Source organism: Chiloscyllium plagiosum, chromosome 4, assembly GCF_004010195.1.
Source record: "Chiloscyllium plagiosum isolate BGI_BamShark_2017 chromosome 4, ASM401019v2, whole genome shotgun sequence".
In the NCBI taxonomy this organism is placed as follows: domain Eukaryota; kingdom Metazoa; phylum Chordata; class Chondrichthyes; order Orectolobiformes; family Hemiscylliidae; genus Chiloscyllium; species Chiloscyllium plagiosum.
The window spans coordinates 109,815,766-109,828,556 of NC_057713.1; positions in this window are offsets into that span (position 1 = coordinate 109,815,766).

The following is a 12,791-nucleotide window of genomic DNA, read 5'->3' on the forward strand; positions in this document are numbered from 1 at the left end:
GGGTTCAGAAAAGATTTACAAGGATGTTGCTAGGGTTGGAGGATCTGAGCTACAGGGAGAGGTTGAACAGACGGGCTGTTTTCCCTGGTGCGTCGGAGGCTGAGGGATGACCTTATAGAGGTTTACAAAATTATGAGGGGCATGGATAGGGTAATAGACAAAGTCTTTTCCCTGGGGTCGGGGAGTCCAGAACTACAGGGCACACGTTTAGAGTGAGAGGGGAAAGGTATAAAAGAGACTTAAGGGGCAATGTTTTCACGCAGAGGGTGTATGTGTATGGAATGAGCTGCCAGAGGATGTGGTGGAGGCTGGTACAATTGCAACATTTAAAAGGCATTTGGATGGGTATATGAATAGGAAGTGTTTGGAGGGATATGGACCAGGTGCTGGCAGATGAGACTAGATTGGGTTGGGATATCTGGTCGGCATGGAGGGGTTGGACCGAAGTGTCTGTTTCCAAGCCGTACATCTCTAAAAACAAGTTTCAGGAGGTCGGTCACTTTTCCAAGGAGTCAGAAACAACTCGATTGGTCTCATCTTCTATGGACTAAATCTTATCAAATGTATCCATAATATGCCGAAGAAACTTGACAATAGGCTTTGAGAATTTCTATTTGATTGAATGAGAATCTTGCCTTCCCTTGGCATTGCAGCACAGCTCACAGTCTAACGCCATGTTCTGACTGAGTGGATCCATAGATCAGGCTCTCATCCGTGTTACATCAACTCCATCCAGTCTGTTTAAGATGGTTAATCTTGTTGTCTGGAAGATTTCAGGCACTGATGATACCAAAGAAACAAAAACTCCCAACCAGTGTATTGATGGTTGTGACCAACTTAGATCCTTCATTGAGGGTGATAGCTAATCTGCACTATCTGCATTTAGTTTCATGAAAACTAAATACTTGCCCAGCTTTGCTAAGTTCACCTCTGTAGATGATGTAGGATAACTTTGTGCCCATTGCTATGCTCCGCTGTGTAAAATCTATGCAAATTCTGATACAAATAACAACCTAGTACAGGTGTATCATGGGTGGAATAACCCTTCACCTTAACATGAATCAATTTATTTCTGTTTGCAAGAGTGGATGAGGACCTTTGCTTTATGCAAACAGACACACTGACTTTGAAGAGTTATGAGGCATGCTGGTTTAATTTTCCAAATCCTGTGACCAGCTGTGAAAATTCAGCTCTCAGCTTTTTAGGCTGGTCTTCTTCCTCTCTAATTCTTCAACTGTGTCATTATGTTTTGGTCAATATAGACATTCCTGATTAAGAGTGGACAACACTGATTTAAGATCACACATGTTTCTGAAACTTTTCTCTTTGAATTTGAAGGATCACATTCAGTTCTCCTATAATGCTGAGTTCTGTATCTTCTAGCCTGTAATTCTGTTGCGTGACAGCTTACGTTGACTTTCCTCCAACCCAGAATTCAGCATCAGAAAGAATCAAAATTACTGCATGCACACCTTGCTACTCTTTAATAGAGTATCAGTACTCCAACAGTACTCTGCTTGGATCCTGGATTTCTACAAGGAAAAGTATCTCAATATCATGGATATCATCTACATAATTAATCTTACCACCATTCAATGCATTTGAAATCAGATTCTCATTGTCATCTTGAATCACAGATCAGTTATGCTTCCTGACGTCAGCTTATTTGCTCAGTAGGATTGCGGAGGAAAGTCTGTCTTTTGACAAATTTATTTTTAAACCTACCACATCCTCAATTCACTGCAGTATATATAGGTTCTTTATAAAGATATCAACTCTCTCCACAAACATCGTTCAGTAGCAGCAGTATGTACTATCTGAAGATATACTGCAGAAATTCACCAAAGATCCTTAGACAGCACCTTCCAAACCCATGACCATTTCTATCAAGAAGGACAAGGGCAACAGATACATGGGAACAACACCACCTGCAAGGTCCTCTCCAAGCCACATGCCATCCTGATCTGGAAATATATTTCTGTTCTTTCACTGTTGCTGGGCCAAAAATCTGGAATTCCCTCCCTAAGGGTATTGTGGGTTAACCTACAGCATGTGGATTGCTGCAGTCCAAGAAGGCAACTCAGCACTACCTTTTCAAGGGGCAGTGTAGTAAATATTGGCCAGCTAGCAAAGGCCACATCTCATGAGCGAATTAGAAAAAATTCCTCTTGCTGCTGGATATTCTTGTTAAACATAGTCCACAAAGGCATTCTTGTTCAGACTGAAGTCGGCGTCAATTATTTCCTCATACGTAGCTTTTTCCTATCCTGGTGACCAGGATTTCACCTGCACAGCCACCCATCACATTTCATAATACATTTACCTGCTCAACACTCTCTTTTGCAGATGGGCCTAATGCATTGTAATATCTGGAAAATCTCCAGCATCAGTTCAGACTTACTCATGCTGGTTAAGTCCATTGGCTTGTTCAAAGCTTTCTGGTAAAGGTAGAGAATTTTCCATTCTGTTCTTTCACTTACTACCACCATATGATATACTTGGCATTGTTGGTCCAATACAGAATACTTAAAAGGGCTGCTGAGCTAATGAAAACAGTAACTTGAGTACAATGCACCCCAACAACATTCTATCAATAGTAGTGAAACATTTTGCTTTCGAACAAGTGTGCCTCTAGCTAAGCTGTTCCAGTAAAGCTACAACAGTGGCATCTAATTGGTAATGTGGAAAATTGCTCAGGTATGTCCTCCCCACAAAAAATGTAGGACAAATCCAACCAAGCCAATTAATACCTACCAGTCTATTCTTGATCGTCAACAAAATGATGTAAGGCTTGTTCACAGTTCACAATTGACATTAGTTCAGTTGCTCACTGATCTTCTATTTGGATTCCACACAGCCTCTCAATTCTTGACGTCATTACAGCTTCTGCCAAGCATGGCCAAAAGAGCTAAACTCCAAAAGTGAGGTGAAAGCAATTACCCTTGACATCAAACTAGCACTTGATCAAATGTGACATCAAGGGGAAAACTAGAGTCAATGAGAATTAGAATGAAAAGTCTCTGTAAATTGGAGCCATACCTAGCAGAAAGGAAGATGGTCGTGGTTGTTGGAGGTCAATCATCTTAATCCTACAATAGTATTGCAGGAGTTCCACAGGTATGTGAGGTAGGTAGACCCAACCACAATCATTTTCAATTGCTTTATCAATTACCTTCCTCCCACCATAAGGTAGGAGGTGAGGATGTTTGCACTAATAAGACTCCTTCGTCAGTAAATCAGTTTGTCTTCATATGCAACAAGAGTTAGACAACATTCAGTCTTGGGATTTATATCACAATGGTTACCAAAAACTGAGACTTAAGTTCAGATTTACTGATTGAATTCATTTCCCCACAATACTACCATCCCTGTATTGATGAAGCTGCTTACAAAAAAAGGTATCTGGAATTTATAAACAGAGCGAGAATGCAATACGAATAAATTATGATAAACCTTTATAAATTGCCGGATTATTGTGTCCATTTTGGAGAAATACATCATTGGAAGGAGTTGAAGATCTTGGAGAGCATGCAAATGAAATTAAATAGAACTGCACCAGGGATGAGGGATGTCAGGTAAGTGGAGATCCCAGAGAATCCAGACTTGTTCTCCTTAAAGCAGAGGAAGCTCAGGTAAAAGTTAATAAAGATGTATAAAATTATAATAGGGTTTGCTAGAGCAGGTGAGGAGAAACTGTTTCCACCAGCAGGAATGTGCTGCCAGAGGAAGTGGTGGAGGCTGGTACAATTACATTTAGAAGGCATCCGGATGGTTATATGAATAGGAAGGGTTTACAAGGATATGAGCCAACTGCTGGAAAATGGGATTAGATCAGTTTAGGATTCCTGGTCAGCGTGGACGAATTGGACCAAAGAGTCTTTTTCTGTGCTGTACATCTCTATGACTCTATGAATATTGACAACAATAGGACACATATTTTCCTCTGGCAAAGGAACTAGGGTAGATGAATTATATAACATTCATGAAAACGAACCTTCCAGCTCAGTGAGCAAACCTACATCCAGAACCTCACCCTGAGCTACGAATCTTCTCAAAACTCACTATGAATTATATAAATAATAACTGTAAGGATAGTCAGTTGATTTAGTGGAAATGGCATTGAAACAGGAATATATTGGTTGAGTTTTTTATAATCTTCAGCATTTACACGTTTAAAAAAAACTTATCAATTTGTAATTTATTATTGTTGATTTATCATGTACATTGACTGTTACTAAGATCCAAAGGTTAAGCAGGTGTCCCCATGTAAATTCATTCCCAAGAGTTTTCTTGTTTCTTTTGTGGGATAGGGGTATTGCTGACAGTGCCTTTATTTGTTGTCCATTTCTAATTGCCCTTGAATACTTCAACCATTTTACAGGGAAATTAAGAGTGTTGCCAGGGCTGGAGGATTTGTGCTAAAGGGAGAGGCTGAATAGGCTGGGGCTATTTTCCCTGTAACATAGAAGGGTGAGGGGTGACCTTATAGAGGTTTATAAAATTATGAGGCACATGGACAGGGTGAATAGCCAAGATTTCTAGCCTCCCCAGTCTGACCTATCACCCTCACCTTGACCTCTTTCCACCTATCACATTTCCGGCGCCCCTCCCCCAAGTCCCTCCTCCCTACCTTTTATCTTAGCCTGCTGGACAAACTTTCCTCATTCCTGAAGAAGGGCTTATGCCCGAAATGTCGATTCTCCTGTTCCCTGGATGCTGCCTGACCTGCTGCGCTTCTCCAGCAACACATTTCCAGCTCTGATCTCCAGCATCTGCAGTCCTCACTTTCTCCTGTTACTAAGATCCAAAAGTTAAGCAGGTGTCCCCATGTAAATTCATTCCCAAGAGTTTTCTTGTTTCTTTTGTGGGATAGGGGTATTGCTGACATTGCCTTTATTTGTTGTCCATCTCTAACTGCCCTTGAATGCCTCAACCATTTTACAGGGAAGTTAAGAGTGGTGCCAGGGCTGGAGGATTTATGCTATAGGAAGAGGCTGAATAGGCTGGGGCTATTTTCCCTGTAACATAGAAGGGTGAGGGGGTGACCTTATAGAGGTTTATAAAATTATGAGGCACGTGGACAGGGTGAATAGCCAAGATTTCTAGCCTGAGGTGGAGGAGTCCAAAACTAGAGGGCATAAGGTGAGAGGAGAAAGATTTACAAAGGACCCAAAGAGTAATTTTTTCATGCAGAGGTGGTGTGTGTATGGAACAAGCTGCCAGAAGAGATGGTGGAAGCTGGTACAATTCCAACATTTAAACGGCGTCTGGATAGGTATATGAATAGGAAGGATTTAGCGGGACATGGGCCAAGTGCTGGCAAATGGGACTAGATTAATTTAGGATATCTAGCTGGCATGGACAAGTTGAACTGAAGGGTCTGTTTCCATGCTGTACAATACCATGACTCTATTCTGCTGTGGATCTGGAGATACATGTAGCCAGACCAGATAAAGATGGTAGCATTCCTTCCCTAAAGGGCATTAATGATTCAGATTTTTAAAACAAAAATAACAGTCGGTCAAAGCGATTAGATCAACTCCAGATTTGATCGATTGAATTTAAATTCCACTAGTTGGATTTGGACCTATTTCCCTGGAGTATTAGTTTAGCACCCTACATTATTAATCCAGTGACATCACTACTACACTGATTCACAAATAAAGATGTTTGATGTATCTCAGAGAATGTTTGCCTTACTTTGGCAATGTATTTGAATCTTTTGTTTTGAGATTAATTTACTTTGAGTGTATGGTGAAAGGTCTTTGCTTCATCTGTCATCTGTTCATCGCTTATCAATGTTGCAAATGTTGCCAAACTGCATAATCATTTTCACAGGAAGGATTCAGAACCAATTCAAGCAAGTTATCTTAATTTTACTTCAAGAATGAAACATAATAAATTGAATTCAATGTCATTTTCTTTTTGAATTCTACTACAGCTCCACAACATTAAATTGAAACTTTTGATTTCTCCTCATTTGGTTCACCAAGATGGTGAATTTGTAAAACTTAGCACTTGGAAAAATAGGCAAACAGGACTGATATCACAGCACCCTGGAGTTCTGGAAAATAGTACTACAATGTACTCCACAGTTTTCCATTTCACCTTTATTTTACACTGGAAGACATGCAGTGAGTTGCACACAGTGAGTTTGAAGACATGCAGTGTGTTCCCAGCTCTGATGAAGAGACATCTAGACTCAAAATGTTAGCTTGCTCTCTCTCTCTCCATGGATGCTGTCTGACCTGTTGTGATCTCTGTGTTCCCAGCTCTGATGAAGAGACATCTAGACTCAAAATGTTAGCTTGCTCTCTCTCTCTCTCCATGGATGCTGTCTGACCTGTTGTGATCTCCAGCATTTGTTGTTTTCAGTATAGATTCCAGCATCTGCAGTAATTTGTTTCCATATGTAGTGAGTTGAGATCTGCTAATATAGTTCAGATGCCTTATTGCTGTCATTGCTTCTTGGAACTAACAGTGGATGTACAAGGCAGGCATCTTACTAGAAGTAACATGAGTCCTAAATGGTCTCCTCATGTTGAATCACAGAAGCAAATATGTTGATGTTTCCTCAGAACATGTCCCACAGGACAATCTGCATTGCTGGAGAAGGTAATTATTCCAGTGTGATGAATTCAGAAAGCCAAAGAGAAATGCTGAGAAAGTAATTTCCTTAAGAAGCCTGGAAAGTTATCCATTATGCCCTTCAGCTATAGATTCTAGTCCATATCATGCCCTTCCAAGGTAGAAATGAAGAATGTGGATTCTGTTGACTTGGGAATTCTGTGGCCAACCAATCCAAGTAAAATGACATTAGTAGAAATGATTCCATTTGTGGATATGGGTCAGGCAATACAGATAAAAGGAGATTCTTTTTGATTTACTTTGAACAAAACTGAATAAAATGGAGTGGTAATGGTCATCATGGAAAGACCTTGCACTAGAAGTTTGCTGAAAACAAAAGGTGCAATTGTTTAGCACCTCTTGTGAATACCAGTTGTCTCAAAGTAGTTTTCAGCCAAGGAGGTGTAATACTGTATGTCTTTATTTGTTCATACCATGACATTTAAATGTTACCTACTAAGCCCTTCACTCTCTTTACCCAAATACTGCTCCAAACGCAAACCAAATTATTACTATTTTGTAAGGGACAGCATCTGCAAAATTATAGGATCCTCATGGGGCTCTGGAGAATCTGTCATGAGTTTTTCTGAGGTCTTGTAACTGACTTTACAGAGACTTATGGATGAGAGACATGGGTTTCCAAGTTTGAATCCTTTTATTCCAATATGGAGAAAGTGAATGAAAGGATTAAAAATGAATAAATTTGAAGTTGTTATAGTGAGCCATCTTACAAGCTGTATACTCCTCACACATATTAAGAAACTTAGCGTGTCAAAGAACAAAGAAACAACAAAGAACATTACAGCACAGGAACAGGCCCTTCGGCCCTCCAAGCATGCACTGATCCAGATCCTCTATCTAAACCTGTCACCTATTTTCCAAGGATCTGTATCCCTCTGCTCCCTGCCCATTCATGTATCTGTCTTAAATTATGCTATCGTGCCTACCTCTACCACCTCCACTACCCATCTCCCTCTGCGTAAAGAATGCATATCTCCCTTAAACTTTTCCTCTCTCACCTTGAACTCGTGACCCCTAGTAATTGAATCCCCCACTCTGGGAAAAAGCTTCTTGCTATTCATCCTGTCTAAACCTCTTATGATTTTGTAGACTTCAATGAGGTCCCCCCTCAACCTCCGTCTTCCTAATGAAATCAATCCTAATCTACTCAACTTCTCTTCATAGCTAACATGCTCCATACCAGGCAACATCCTGGTGAACCTCCTCTGCTCCCTCTCCAAAGCATCCGCATCCTTTAGGTAATGTGGCAACCAGAACTGTACACAGTATTCGAAATGTGGCCGAACCAAAGTGTTATACAACTGTAACATGACTTACCAACTCTTGTACTCAATATGCCATCTGATGAAGGAAAGCATGCCATCTGCCTTTGTGACCACTCTATCGACTTGCGTTGCCACCTTCAGGGTACAATGAACCTGAACACCCAGATCTCTATATACATCAATTTTCCCGAATGCTTTTTCCATTTACCATATAGTTTGTTCTTGAATTGGATTTTCCAAAATGCATCACCTTCGCATTTGCCCAGATTGAACTCCATCTGCCATTTCTCGGCCCAACTCTCCAATCTATCTTATTCTGCTGCGTTCTCTGACAATTCCCTTCACTATCTGCTACTTCACTAATCTTAGTGTCATCTTCTGTACTTCTGTTGAATAAAGGAGCTATGAGGGAGGAGCTGGCCAAAGTTCAATGGTGCAATATCTTAGCAGGGATGACTGTGGAGGAACAATGGCGGATATGTCTGTGTATAATGCAGAAGTTGCAGGATCAGTTCATTCCTACAAGGAAGAAAGCTCCCAGGAGGAGGCATGGGCGGCTGTGGCTGACGAGGGAAGTTAAGAAACATATAAAGTTAAAAGAGAAAAAGCCACCTATACCTTCCTCCAGATCATTTATGCATATCACAAACGACGATGATCTCAGCAAGGATTTCTGTGAAACACCACTGGTCACAGTTCTCCATTTTGAGAAACTCCCTTCCACGACTACTCTCTGTCTCCTGTTGCTCAGCCAGTTCTCTATCCATATAGCTAGTACACCCTGGATCCCATGCGACTTCCACTTTCTCCATCAGCCTACCATGGGGAACCTTATCAAATGCTTTACTAAAATTCATGTATATGACATCTACAGCCCTTCCCTCATCAATCAACTTTGTCACTTCCTCAAAGAATTCTATTAAGCTGGTAAGACATGACCTTCCCTGCACAAAACAATATTGCCTATCACTGATAAGCCTATTTTCTTCCAAATGGGAATAGATCCTATCCCTCAGTATCTTCTCCAGCAGCTTCCCAACCACTGATGTCAGGCTCACCAATCTATAATTACCTGGATTATTCCTGCTACCCTTCTTAAACAATGGGGCAACATTCACAATTCTCCAGTCCTCCAGGACCTTACTCATGTTCAAGGGTGCTGCAAAAATATCTGATAAGGTGCCAGCTATTTCATCTCTCAATTCCCTCATTAACCTGGGATAGATCCCATCTGGACCTGGGGACTTGTCCCCCCTAATGTCTTTTAGAAGACCCAACACTTGCTTCCTCCTTATGCCAACTTGACGTAGAGTAATCAAACATCTATCCGGAACCTCAACATCCGTCATGTCCCTCTCCTTGGTGAACACTGATGCAAAGTGTTCAATAAGAATCTCACCCAGTTTTTCTGACTACACGCATAACTGTCCTCCTCTGTCCTTGAGGAGGCCAACCCTTTCTCTAGTTATCCTCTTGTTCCTTATATATGAATAAAAGGCTTTGGGGATTTTCCTTAACCCTATTTGCTTTTTTTGTACTTCAGTCACTCTTTGTTCCTCTTTCAGACAAATGAGGACATAGACCAACTGCTAGCTAAAGACTTGTAGCCCACTTCCATCAGGAGAATAATGCTGTCTTTACCAGTCAAGGTCACCATTTCCTTGAATATCTTTACCACCGCATCTTTCTAAGCAGCATCTGAAGACCTCATTTGCATTAGGCTGCAGCTCACTTCTGTATCAGGAATTGGGAAGCTAGCTTGCTGTGCAGACTGGAAGGATTCACACAGGTGCAAATGACCAATTGGTGGGAAACCTGTTCTACTGAAACTTTCATATGACAACCCTCATCAATAGGAAAAACACGTACCTTGTAGCAATCACCATATTCTGCCTGTGAATGGACATTACCCAGAAAATGGAAGTAATTTTTTTGATGTGACAGCCTATCACACCAGTTTTGATGCCTCGAAGTTATATATCAGAATGACTGATTTACTGATCAGGCCTATCACTAACAATCATTGAACAAGTCCTCTGCAGCTAAAGAAAAACCAAATAAATAATAAGGCCCATGGATCTGCAACAAGTCTAATAGTACAGCCAAAAGAAATCCCAATGTTTTACCTTAGGTGTCTGGGCAAATCTGACGGAGACTAGTATCACAAAACTGCTACTGTGGAGATGGAGAAAGGACAGTTCCAAAGTGGTGGGAGAGAGTACTGCCATCCTGACAACAATAGGATATGCAAGAGGGCAGCCAATAGCCAGAGGACAGAAGCTGTAACTAATAGCTCAGGGCTTTAATAAATAACAAGCACAATATCAAATAAAGTCAGATTCATACCATTCAGCTCAGCATACCAATTAATCCCCCCAATACCATCACTCCCCAAAAAAACTTCATTAAGTCCTTTCTTGGCAAAGACTCCTTCCTACTCATTTCAGGAGAGGAAATTTGCAATCTTGCTGTTATCATTCAACTTCCAGACACTGTCAGCAATCACAGAAATGAATGAAAAACTTGATGTGGTCAACGCTTTCTTTGAGGAACAACATTCACCTAAATATTCTAAATCTTACACTTCATCCATAATTACTGTTTAACCCTGTGCCTACTCTTTGTGCCAACTCACTTACTTCTCTTGTCATCATTGAGGTACACTGTGAATAAGGTGAATTTGAACAGTGGATGGCTGGGAAAGTTTCACAGAAGCCACAAAAGTTAAAGGCAACAAACACAGAAAGTGCTGAAGAACCTTAGCGAATCTGGCAGCATTCCCAGAGAGAGGACAAAGCTTAAAGTCCGATGACTTCTTCAGAATTCTGAAGCAAATCTTCTCTCAGTGAAGCAGCTGGCAAGAGAGATGATTTTTTGACAGACTTCCTCTTTAACATTCTGAAAAGGAATGGTGCTGTTGATCAAACCAACTCAAGACACATGTAGAAACTAAATTCCTTGCCCTTTTTGTCTACAGAACATTATGTGAAGCATCACAGTAATCTGAACACGCCAGACTTTAAACAGTATTTGTTTTCACCACATTTGCTTAGAAAAACTTGTTCCAGGCTTAAATACACATTTACAATATCCCTTAAGTGTAACAATATTGGAAGGAATGTCAAAATTGGTATAAACGTATAAGAATTTACCTGTGCCTGGTATCTGTTAGAATATATCAATTAGAAGGGAAATGAATCTTCTTGAACAAAAGTGAATGAATTGTTCCAAAGGAAGTGTTGGCAGAAAATCTGAATGTTCCCTTTATGTTGTGTCCCTGCAATCTCTACTGCTTAAGTGAAAATACAGACTGACTTCATGAGACATCATCATTGCTTATGTTCATAATCTATTTTTAAAGAACATTGGCAATTTTACCATTCAATAATCCTGGACAATCTCTCCTCTTCCTCTATATTTGGGGAAACTGCTGTGCGGAGCAGACAAGCAGTAGCTCCAGGATTCAGGGCTCACAAATTTCATTTCTTCCAAAATCTTCTTAACTGTTCTGCACTTGTTTCTGATAGGCACCAGCTCAAAACCTTTCTTAGTGAGGCTGAGGGAGAACAAATGTGAGGAATAGAGTTTAAGTGGTGAACAGGAGCTTGCAGTGAGGAGATAATCTTTGTTAAGAAAAGGAGGCATCACTCCTTAGTTGCAAAACCTTAGTCTACCAAATCTTTTATGACCAGCATACCAGGAGGATGGGAAGTTGTCCCAGAAGATGGTGCAGTTGATGAATTAGTTGCAGGATTCCATTCCAGATGCATGGCAACTTAATGGAAATGTGAACAACCAAAGTTCCTGTGAAAGGGAATCTCTCAACAGAGGCAATGGTAGCTTTTAATAATGAAAACTGAAGCTGCTGTAATAAATGCCATGGAGTTACAAAAATGCACAAGGTTATCAACATGGGTTCTAATGCTTGAATAGCATTTCATCAACCAGAGAAGAGTTTATTATTAACTCTTCAACCAGAGAAGAGTTTGTCTTGGTCACAATAATGTTATCTCTTGGTATAAAACAAAATGTGACCTTCCTGCTAACAACTCTCAGATGCCTCATTAATGGGATAATGTGGCTCAAGAAAGGCTTATCTTGCTGCAGCAGAGGAGGTACAGCCTGGAATAGGTCCCTCCTATTTTCAATAAAATGTCACCTTAGACACCCAAGGCTTCTGCTGCATGGACCTCAAAAGTCTGTCAATCTGGGAGCACCATGTGATGGAGGATGGTGGGTTTAAAGGGAACCAGCAACTGTAGGCACCAAGAGACATTCCATATGAAAAACCAGAAGAAGAGATCCATTAATCCATTTAAAACATTCAAAATGATCCAGTCCACAGACAACTTGGAGAAAAGAGGGCAGGTGGGGAGATGACTTTAAGACAAGTAGCAGAGTGTTTTCCAAACAGAAGTCGTGGAGAAAATATGGTTTAATAACGAAGTAAGCCATTTGCCCTTTGAGTCTGCTCTGCCATTCAAGAATGTTAATCTGTGAGCTTCAAATTCTATGTCCCCAACTAGGTCCAATAATCTTTGATTCCACTGCCTTTCAAAATTCTATCTATCTCTGTCACAAAAATATTTAATGACCCTGCCTCCATCATCTTCTGAGTCAGAGGGTTTCAAAGTTGCACAGTCATCTGAGAGAACAAATTTCTCTTCATCTCTGTACTAAAGATATGGCTCCTAATTTTAGAACACTGCCTATTAGTTCCAGACTGATCCACTGAGGAAACATAATTTCTACATTCACATTGCAAGGCTGTACAGGATCATATAAATATTAATCAAGTCACCCTTACACTTCTAAAGAGGAGAAAGTGAGGTCTGCAGATGCTGGAGATCAGAGCTGAAAATGTGTTGCTGGAACAGC